The sequence below is a fragment of the Dipodomys ordii genome, unplaced genomic scaffold (genome assembly GCF_000151885.1).
Source record: "Dipodomys ordii isolate 6190 unplaced genomic scaffold, Dord_2.0 Scaffold11, whole genome shotgun sequence".
Lineage (NCBI taxonomy): Eukaryota > Metazoa > Chordata > Mammalia > Rodentia > Heteromyidae > Dipodomys > Dipodomys ordii.
The window spans coordinates 5,983,997-5,994,839 of NW_012267227.1; positions in this window are offsets into that span (position 1 = coordinate 5,983,997).

A 10,843-nucleotide genomic window follows, 5' to 3' on the forward strand; every position below is an offset into this window, starting at 1 on the left:
TTAGGTGAGTGAAGCCATTGGTTAAGCGACTATAGTATGTAACTGAGATGCTATCTTACAGGACATCTCTTGCAAGAACTGTTTGTAAAAAGGAATAGCCATTATCAAATCCATAAAAGCTTTTTTTTTAAAGTAATAAGTACCTTTTCTTTTGTGCATTTTCTATTGAATAGCATGAAGTGCAAAAATTGCTGCTTTTTACGTGTGGGGGGGTGGGGAGGGGAGCAGGGAACCTGATCCCAGGGCTTGGGTGGTTCCCTTAACAATTTGTCTCTTAGCATTTTTACCATTTAAACCACAGCTCTACATCAAGCTTTTTGGTAGTTAATTGAAGATAAGAGTTTTGTGACTTTCCTGCCCAGGCTGGTTTCAAACCATGATTCTCAGATCTCAGCCTCCTGAGTAGCTAGGATTACATATGTAAGCCACAGAACCCAACTATTTGACATTTTGAATTGAATTTTTTTTCTTTTTTTAAATTTTATTTATTTATTTTTATTTTTTATTTTTTAATTTTTATTTATTTTTTATTGTGAAAATACTGGACAGAGGGTTTACAATTATATGGGCAAGATAATGAGTACATTTCTTACCAAGCATTGTAGCCTCCTCCTTTGTTTCCCCTTCCATCCCTTCCTGAATATTTTTTTTCTTTTGCTTAGAATCTTTTAGCAGTGGCAGAATTAGCCTGTGTGTGTGTGTGTGTGTGTGTGTGTGTGTGTGTGTGTGTGTGTGTGTGTGTGTGTGCGCGTGAGCGTGCACTTAACATTTCCTTGTGATCCTAACGTTCTATTATTAATATGTAGAATTCTTTCATTATTCCAAAATTTAAAAACGTCTCCCCTCAAGAGTTAATTTAATAGGTAGCAAGTGTTTCTTAAACACACAAATGGCAACATTGTTTCCAAACAGGATAATTACAACTCTGTACAGTATGTTTCTTCATTAGTAGTAATTAAATAATTTACTAAATTGTGCAATAATTCCTAATGACACATGTAACTCTGCTCAATTACAGGAGCTAGCAATAAAGGAGTTTCTTGCACACATGCCTAGATGTGATTAGAGTACTAATTTCTGGTTCCTAGAGAAGTCTCCTTGCTATTTTTACAATACTAAGTAGTGCTGTAGCACCGGATGCAAGGAAAAAAATGTAAAAGTTTTGAGCTGCATGATGTAAGTACCCTAGAAAGGGTCTAAGCGTTTTCTTATTCCATTGGTTTTCTTATTCCATTCTTGTACACTGAGACAAGTCACTTAATTTCTCCATGCCTTAATTTCCTCATCTGCAAAATGAGAGTAATACATTACAGATGTTGCTGGGTGAGGTGGTACATGCCTGTAATTCCAGCTTCTTTGGAGGTGGAGACAAGAGAGGGGGTGGCTCAAGGCCAGCCCAGGTAAAGTTAGTGAACCCCTATCTTAAAAACAAGTGGTGAATGCCCATAGTTCCAGGTACCTGGGAGGCAGAAATAGGATGATCTTGTCTTGAGACCCCTGAATGAAAATCAAACTGAAAAAAAGCAAAAAGGCAGGGAGGCATGGCTGAAGAGGCAGAGCACCACCTGCCTAGCAAGCATCATTCAGTTTGTAATACTGTATCTTTATATAAAAAAAGGTACAGAATATTTGGCCCTCTTTTTTTTTCATCAAGGCTGGCACTCTATCACTTGAGTCGCACATCCAGTCCAACTTTTCCCTAGTTGATTGGAGATAAGACTCTCATAGACTTTCCTACCTGAGCTGGCTTTGAACCTCAATCCTTAGATCTCAGCCTCCTGAGTAGCTAGGATTACAGGCATGAGCTGCTAGCACCCAGTGTGTAAATGCAAAAAAGAATAATCAAATACATGACGGTTAGAGAGGGAATGCCACGGGTAGTTTAGCCAGGCAGAGAAGGAATAAGAAGCAAGAGCAGCAGTATTGAATAATTATCGAAAAGTCACTGTGAATTTCAGAAATTATTTTAGGAGTCATATGGCTTAATATAATTTGAATGGAATGCCCTCATTTCATCTATCTCCACTTTTCAAAACATAAGGATAGTTTTTAATGCAAGAGAAAAGCAGCAATTACATTGTTAATATGAACCCAACCTATCTAGAAGACTGAAGTATGTGTTTTTTTCCCCTTCCAATGAAAACACACCCTCCGTTCTATTTATACTTTAGTGCTCGCTGTGCAGGACAGGACATAAATAATAGATGGACTCGTAAGAGTTGAGAATTGCCTTATGGTCCGTCCTTGTCAGCCCAGATAAATCCATCCCCTAAACCAGACCTGAAATGTGAGCATCAAAACCACTATTGACAGGTAGCTCAACTGCCTGTAATGTCAATAGTTCGAAAATGAGGATTTCATAATGCAGAATAATTGATTACTTTGCTTGACTGAACAAGAACATATTTTCTCTCAAAAGCAAGAGAATGCCATCGTTTGTGTCTGGATTTCTCTCAGCTGTGAGACTTGGATTTCCCAGAGATGCCCATGCTGCTGTGTGGTCTTTATCATATATGATCCCCTCCCCACCAAAAAAAAAAAAAGCACAAACTGTTCCTCTTTTCTCCATTATTTGAAAATATCTTTTAAAGATTGTTCTCTGTGTGTGGTACTGTTCCTAGGGCTTGAACCTGAAGCCTAGGCACTGACTGGCATGTGTTTTTTTGTTTGGTTGGGTTTTTTTGGGGGGGAGGGGTTGACTTGTTTTTTTCCTCTACCACTTGAACCACAGCTTCACTTCTGGCTTTTTGGTAGTTAATTGGAGATAAAAGTCTCACAAAATTTCCTGTCCAGGATGGCTTTGAACTGTGATCCTCAGATCTCAGCCTCCTAAATAGCTAAGGATTATAGGCGTGGGCCTCTGGTGCTTGGCTTTTACTCTTTTTTAAATAAATAAAATGATAATAATAGGGTTCTACATACAAAGCATCTATATTAATAGGACTGTCTCAAATAATGTTTAGAACTCGTTGAAATGCAAAAAAATAAAATAAAATTACATTTTATCTTGTTCTTCCTAGAGTGCTCTGCTTAGCTTTCCACTCCAATGAAATAACACCCATTTCCATTTTTATTCTTCCTTGGTGCTGTGATATGCATTTCTTTTGCTCTATGTGTTTTATTAAGTGTAATTTAACTTTATGGCTATCAAACCAACTACTAATCCTTACAATAAGAGTGAAATAGATGACCTGCAAAGAGATTTATTTTTGAAACCAGTATTTCTTTCTTCTGCCCTCTATTCTCATTCTCTCTCTCTCCCTCCCTCCCCCCCCCTCTCTGTACAGTTTGAACAGCTGAGCCCTAGGCACTCCCTGGGAAGCAGGACCAACAGCTACAGCCTCTGCCTGGGGCTCTCTACCCTTGCTTTATCTGTATGTTTCTGAAGGTACTTTATGAACCCCTGGAATTAATTGTTCCCTAAGTGAGAAATGCCTTTTCTGTCTGTACAGCTGTTGTTTCTGCCCTCCTACCAATTTCTATTCTTATTTCTCTTTCTTTACTTTTTTTCTTTCTTTCCTTTATTTTTGCTCAGGTATTAGGGTTTGAACTCAGGGCCCTTGGACTCTTGCTTAGCTTTTTCTCTCAGGCTAGCACTCAACCACTTGAGCCACACCTTCACTTTTGGCGGTTCATTGGAGGTAAGAGTCTCATAGACTTTTCTGCCCTGCGTGGCTTCAAACCATGATTCTCAGATCTCAGCCTCCTGAGTAACTAGGATTATGGGGTGAGCTACTAGCACCCAGATCCTATTTCTATTTCTATCCACTGAAATTTCCTTTGACCTGCAAAGCCTCACTCAGATGCTACCTCCCTCTGAAAATCCTTCTCAGGAAGTTTCAGAATGAACCCTTTACAAAGTAACCTCTCACTCCTGATACACAGAGCCCTTTATTCCTGGCACGCTTCTAATAACATGTCACAGATGCTGTCTTACACTATGAGCATTGCCATTGTTTTTCTGTTTGATTACAAGCACCTTGAAGGACAAGCTAATGTTATGGTCATTTTTGTCTCCTCTTTCATGTTCTTTCATGTCGGGGCACACAGAGATAGCTTAATCACTGTTAGCTAGTTAGGAGCTTACTCTTTTACAGGAAAAAAGATGTAAAGGACTGCTAGGCCTTAGGCCTTTTAGATAGAGGTAACTTGCTCTTATTTATCTTCATGTCTCTAATGCTAACTTAAGAGTTATTTATTGCCAGGCACTGGTGGCTCACTCCTGTATCCTATCTAGTCAAGGAAGCTGAGATCTGAGGATGGCAGCTTGAAGTCAGCCCATCCAGGAAAGTTTGTGAGAATCTTATATCTAATTAACTACAAAAAACAACAACAACAACAACTTTGAAGTGGAGCTGTGGCTCAAGTGATAGAGCACTAGCTTTGTGCAAAAAAGCTCAGGAATATTGCCTAGTCCTGAGTTCTAACCCCAGGACTGGCACACACAAAAAAGAATTAGTTGTTTATTGTGTGTGTGCATGCACACACACACACACACACACACACACACACACACACACAGAGTTTCCAAATTGTAGAAAGCATAGCCATATTGCATGTTAATACTCATTTCAACAAATCTTTAGTAAGGATCAGTGTTTTATGCCAGGTACAAGTTCTGTGAATAGCATTATAATGGGCTAGAAGGAGAGACAGTGCTGATGGTGAGCGCTATTAAAACATGATGATCAATTTGTCATTTCTTAAAAGTGCTCACTTTAATCTGCCTAGTGACCTTACAAGATTCTGCTTAGCCTTCTCTCTCATTTGATGAAGCAAGGATTTGCTCAAGATCTCTGAGCTCCTGAGTGGGATGACACTTGGTTTTGTGCCCAATTTGGTGTAATGCCAGTGCTCCTTTAGCTATACCACAGGGTTCAATGGAGTAGCCTAGGCTCCTTGGAGAATTCAGTGGGCATGGCTAGGCAGGGGAAAAACAAGAGGTGACAGTGTTCCCCAAAAGTGGATGGAGGGGATCCTGGAAGCAGTGATGAGTTGTAGGCATTGCAGAAGTCCCTTGGATGTCTGGTCTCACACTTTTTATTTCACAGAGGCCCTGAATAAGGCCTGGCTCCTGTCAGGTGCTATGGTCTCTCCAAGGTAACAAAGCTAGATCCCAGGATTCTATGTCCTTACTTCACTTGTATTTACTGGTGGGGGCGGGGGGCAGGGGGGCATGTGCGTGCAGACTTTTTCTGAGTACTTTTATTAAAGAGCCTCACAGACTTTCTCTTGCCCAAGCTAGCCTGGGCACTATCCCTGAGCTTCTTTTTTGGGGTCTGGTCGTGGGGCCTGAACTCTGGGCCTGGGCGCTGTCCCTCAGCTCTTCAGCTCAAGGCTAGTGCTCTACCACTTGAGCCACAGCGCCACTTCCAGCTTTTTCCTTTTTGCTTATGTGATGCTGAGGAATCGAACCCAGGGCCTCAGGCATGTAAGGCAAGCGCTCTACCACTGAGCCACCTTCCCAGCCCCTTTCCTGTTTTCTTAAGCTACCAAAAAGAAAAATTTCCTGAATGGCCTGTCTACTGTCAGCTTTAGGAGAAGGGGTGAAGATAGATGCTGGGGATATAGAGAAATGGAAGAGCTCTTTGATTCTGATTTATATCTCTCTTGCTACCTTAGCAGGTGTGTGTGTGTGTGTGTGTCTGTGTGTGTCTGTGTGTCTGTGTGTGTGTGTGTGTGTGTGTGTGTGGTGTACTGAAGCACCTGTTGCATACTTCATCTGTGGAGGCTGCTCCTTCGTGTGTCTGGCTGAACTTTACCCTTTTCCTCACTGGGATGGTTACAAAACAGAACACCACTTCTCTGAATTTCCTAATAGGTATATGTAATTTTTGGTTCCAGAAATCCCAGAATCCCTGCAACCATTGACTCCATACAGCCAAATCTTTCACCTCTGACATTCCATCACACTCAGAGTGACTTGGAGCCACGTGTGGATCATGGATGGCAACATTTGGTACCAAGCATCTTTTCATTGGGAAAACCAGACTCTGCACTTCCTCTAACTCACTCAGGGAACCCACTGCTATAGGGTTTCAAGGCAAAGGTCAGCTGATAAGGGAACTTTCTGCCTAGTTCTTGGCTTGATTTCCTAGCACAGTGGTAGGCACATAGATACTAAGTTTTGTGTGACCGATTAAGAGAAATGTGTGTGGGTATAAGCCTGCACATGGAACACTGAAGACATCTCTTGCCACGCAAATGCATGTTGTGTTGTATTTCCTGGACAATGCATTTGTAAAAGTAAGTACATGTGTACTTAAAGCTATATATACATTTATTTTAAAATTGTAAGACAGGTAAGCCACATTAGTACATCCATTTCCTCCCCCTAAACACAAACTCAGAAATAAGATCAATCAGGACTTTTCTCTCTCAGCTCCTTCATTCATGGCCCTTGCCAGTGTGACTCTACTCATGAATATTCCTTTTGTAAAATACTGGCTCCTCTCTGGACTCAAAATTAAGCCAAGCTGTGATCTATGGAGGCTAAATCTTTTCCTTCTTTATTGCTTCCCAAGTGATCTTGCTTAGAATTCTTTGGGCCTAGCCTTATTTGGCCTATGAGAAACTGGGCCCCAGGTCCACCAGAATGTTGCAACTCCTATAGATCACATTGGAGGGCAGACTAAGGATTCAGCCAAATCAAGCAGCCCAGGACCACATTAACCTTTCACTGATCCTTTCACTTGTTCAGTTAAAAAGAAATTAATTGAATTAGGAAGTTGCTACACATCTGAGAGAGATTGGGGGGGGCCATGGGGGAGGGGGTAGAGGCAGAGATAGAGATGGAGAGAGGCTACATGAGAACCTAAATGTCTGTCCCATCTATCAGCAGGCTTTGAAATAATCATTATCCTGCAAACTGCCCTTGCAGACTAGGGATAATAATCCACCAGTTTCTCCTTCTACTCCTTAGCAGGGGATGGGGATGGATATGCCATTGGATCAATCCCTATGTAGTAAGAAACCAAATAAACTCATGAAAGTAAAAATATCATTTCTTTATTTACCCTCCAAAAGAAAACATGGGCACCAGTTTACTGATGATGCTCCATTCTGCTTCCTTGATATATGCCAGATCCAGTGTGAAATCCAGGACGGGACAGCCTGGGGGGAAGTCCATCATCTCTGGGGAGATTACATGTGTTTCTTCTTTTTCTTTTGCTACTGTTGTTGTTGTTGTTGTTGTTTGGTGCCAGTACTAGGCCTTAAACTCAGGGCCTGGACAATATCCCTAAGTATTTTTGCTGAAGGCTTGGCACTCTACCACTTGAACCACGTTTCCACTTCCAGATTTTGGGTGGCTAACTGGAGATCAGAACCTCACAGACTTTCTTGGGCTGGGCTGGCTTTGAACCATAATCTGCAGATCTCAGAGCAGCTAGCATTATAAGGTAGGAGCTCCTGCACCTGGCTAATTTCCTCCTTTTCTGAGATTTACCAATAGAAACCTTTTAAGAGTTAACACAAAACATACATTCATTCACAGCAAAGAATTTTTACCCTGTTTGATTATGTTCATGTACCAGGGGTGGGGAACCTTTTTTCAGTTTGTTTTTTTTTCTCGGCCAAAGGCTATTTAGAAACTTAGAACATTTTTTGAGGACCATACAAAAGTATGAATACAGGCAGCCTAGCGCAGGTGATGAGAAGCAAAGGAGAATAGATGTCCCATGTAAGAAATGAGTTTACTCTGGCCCAAGTAGTTATTCTTACTTTTTTTTCCTTTGAGAACATTTGGTTAAAAATAAAAGTATAGGAAGAATACAAGACTAATAATATGTTTCCTCTTCCACATAGTACAAACTCTGTAACCATTTAATTAATAAAATGTAAAGCTATTCCCAGATACTTATTGCATTTTAATATTGTATTTCTGCATTTTTGTATTTTAATATACAGTGGGTATAAGTTTTACTGAAAGGTATAAATTATGGCTGCCATTTGGCATTATTGAAAGGGCATAAGGAACCTTTCATACCTTGCTGATTTGTTTGGTTGGAAACTTATGATTTCATAGAAAATTTGTGTCTCAACTGATGTAGAATAAAACCACATTCATTCATTTTGGTGGCAGTGCTGGGACTTGCACTCAGGGCCTAGGCGCTGCCCCTTAGCTTTTTCACTCAAGTCTGGTGCTAAACCACTTGAACCACAGCTTCATTTGGTTTTTTGCTGGATAAGAATCTCACAGTTTCCTGTCCACGTTGGCTTTGAACCAGACTTAGCCTCCTGAATAGCTAGGATTCCAGATATGAGCCACTGGTACCTGACCAACCTCTTTTTTTTTTTTCTTTGCCAAGTTTCCTGGGTGCTTTGTGTTAACATAAAGAGCAGTAGTATAGCTAGGGTTAAAAGCAGAAGCCATGTAAGAGAGGTATGTATTACAAAGCATCCAGGCACACAGGAAGGTTAGAACTTAATATCTGAAATTCTGTTGCTCATTAGTTGTAGGTTGTGAAGGAAATACATTTCTAAAGGGCAAGGTCAATATTACATTATCCCAGAAGTGTCTTTCTGAAATAAGTGTGTAAATATTTCACATAAATATGATGAGATGAGATTTCTGTGGAGGATCTTGCTACATGCAATTACTAGTTGTAACTGCAGGAATACATGGCACGTTGTTCTTTGTCATTCCCCATTACCGATTTCATTTGAAATGGTCTGGAAATACATGCCGATGACTAGTGATGTAACGCTATTTACCTTGGAGTCAGATGTCTAACCAGCCAGCAAAAGCTAATGGATTTGGTTATTTTCAAAGCATTATTTTTCTAAAGCAGGATACTGTTTTCCAGTGACATCATGAATTCTCAGAGTTGTACATCTAGATTCATTCTCACTGAGTAAAGAACAATATAACTGTGAATGTGTAATCACTGAATATGTGTCTGTGTCCGTGTCCTCCAGTACAGGGGCTTGAACTCAAGGCCTGAGTATTATCCCTTAGCTTTTTCACCCAGAGCTAGCACGCTGTGACTTGAGCCATAGCTCTACTTCTGGCTTTTTTGCTGGTTAACTGAAAATAAGTTTCTCACTTTCCTGTCCAGTCTGGCCTCCAACCGAAATCTTCAGATCTCAGGTTCCTGAGTACAGTAGCTAGGATTACAGGTGTGAGCCACTGGCCACTCAGTTTGCTTTATTTTTACCAGCACAAAGGGTGAGAAAAGTGGGCCTAGGAACTACCACCAGGCTAGCGTGGCGCTCCCTCTTCTTCTCCTTGTCAGCACAGGGAAATCAAGAGCCAGATTTGAAGGATGGAGTCTGTGTCCCTGAGGGGCGTTGCCTCACTGGCAAGTGGGTTGCATCACAGGAACATGGTGTGATCTAATTTCATAACTGTAAACATTACACGGAGTATGGTTAATTCCTTTTCAACCCTTGTCCACTTTGCTATGGCTGGACAACTGAGTTAACATGGGTAGGTCTTGGCTTTACATTTTTATAATGCTTTTTTTATTGTGGTTTTTATTTGGTGGTGGTTTTTATTGTGGTGGTGTTTTATTCTAAAGGGGGAAACCTGGGCTCTGATAGATCTGAAATCAAACATTTTTCTTTGAAACACACACACACACACACACACACACACACACAGTTTGACTGAAACACAATGAACTTTTCTGACCTTCTCAATGAGAGCACTGTGAAAATGTTGGGAAAACTTAATTTTTGCCTTGAAAAGGGGCTTGGAGATTTGGGAAGCTCTGAAATCTTTTGTTTTCTTCAGGGCTGTCTGCATGTGTTTTAAATTATGGTTCAATGGGGGCAAGGGAAACTCAGTTCTATGGGAGAGGAAAAAAAGAGACAGAAAAATGCTAGAATTCTTATTTAATCATCCTAAAGGCAACAACTAATAGTCATGCAGTATTTTTTTAAATTTGTAAATGGCAAAATGGACCAACAACAACAAAAAGTAGAATTGAAATTTCTCAGAAGAACAGTAGCAGGTAGGCAAATGTGATTTTTGGGAACTCCCCCCCCATTATTATTATTTATTATAGCTTTAATTCCCCCTATTCCTCATTATTATAAATGCACTTGTCCAAGTTTTAAATAATCCAGATCGTGGCTAAATAGCTATGAAATTCACCATATGGATATTCATTTGTACAATAATAATGTCATGATTTACAGGCGGCCAGTAAAGACGATTAAGCTTCAAAGTGTGGAGGGAATTAAATCTTAGTTAGCAAGTTAAAATTCATAACGTTGGTCTTTAGAGACTTTTTTGAAAACACCCCCCCACCCCGTCTAAAATATGTTTTATCTTTAGGGTTATGAAACTAGAGTCTTTTCCCACTTAGAGATGGGTTCTCCGGGAAGATAATTCTGGTCATGATAAACTTGAGAATTGAGGTTTAAATTGGCTAGCACCTGGAGCGCATTTGGGTGATTTCACAACGTTTTTCTAATTCTCCCAGGTGTCCGTGGCTTTATTCTGGAGGGGGGGAGGGGGGGAGGAACAGGACTTAAGCTGGCGTGAAGAGGATTACTGGGGACGGAGTTCCCCGGTGCCCAGATAGTCTCTTTTGTAAAACTAAGGGGGCGCTTATGTCCCTGTTCCAGGATCACTGCTTTGTAGGAGCTTTGTAGAACCAGGGTGCTCTGAAAAATTAGGGTGACTGTATCCTCTAGATCAAACCCTTCCCCCTCCTTTTTTTCTGCCAACAAATGGAAAGCGCCCCACACCTCCCGGGAGCAGGGGTCCGGGCAGTGGCGTCCGGCGGCGCCTCAGGCCTCCCCGAGTTGCGGGGGGGTGTGGGGGGATGGGAGAAAGTGATCCGACGCGTGTGGCGCCGGGCGGTCCCTGGCGATCGGACTGGCAAGGAAAGGG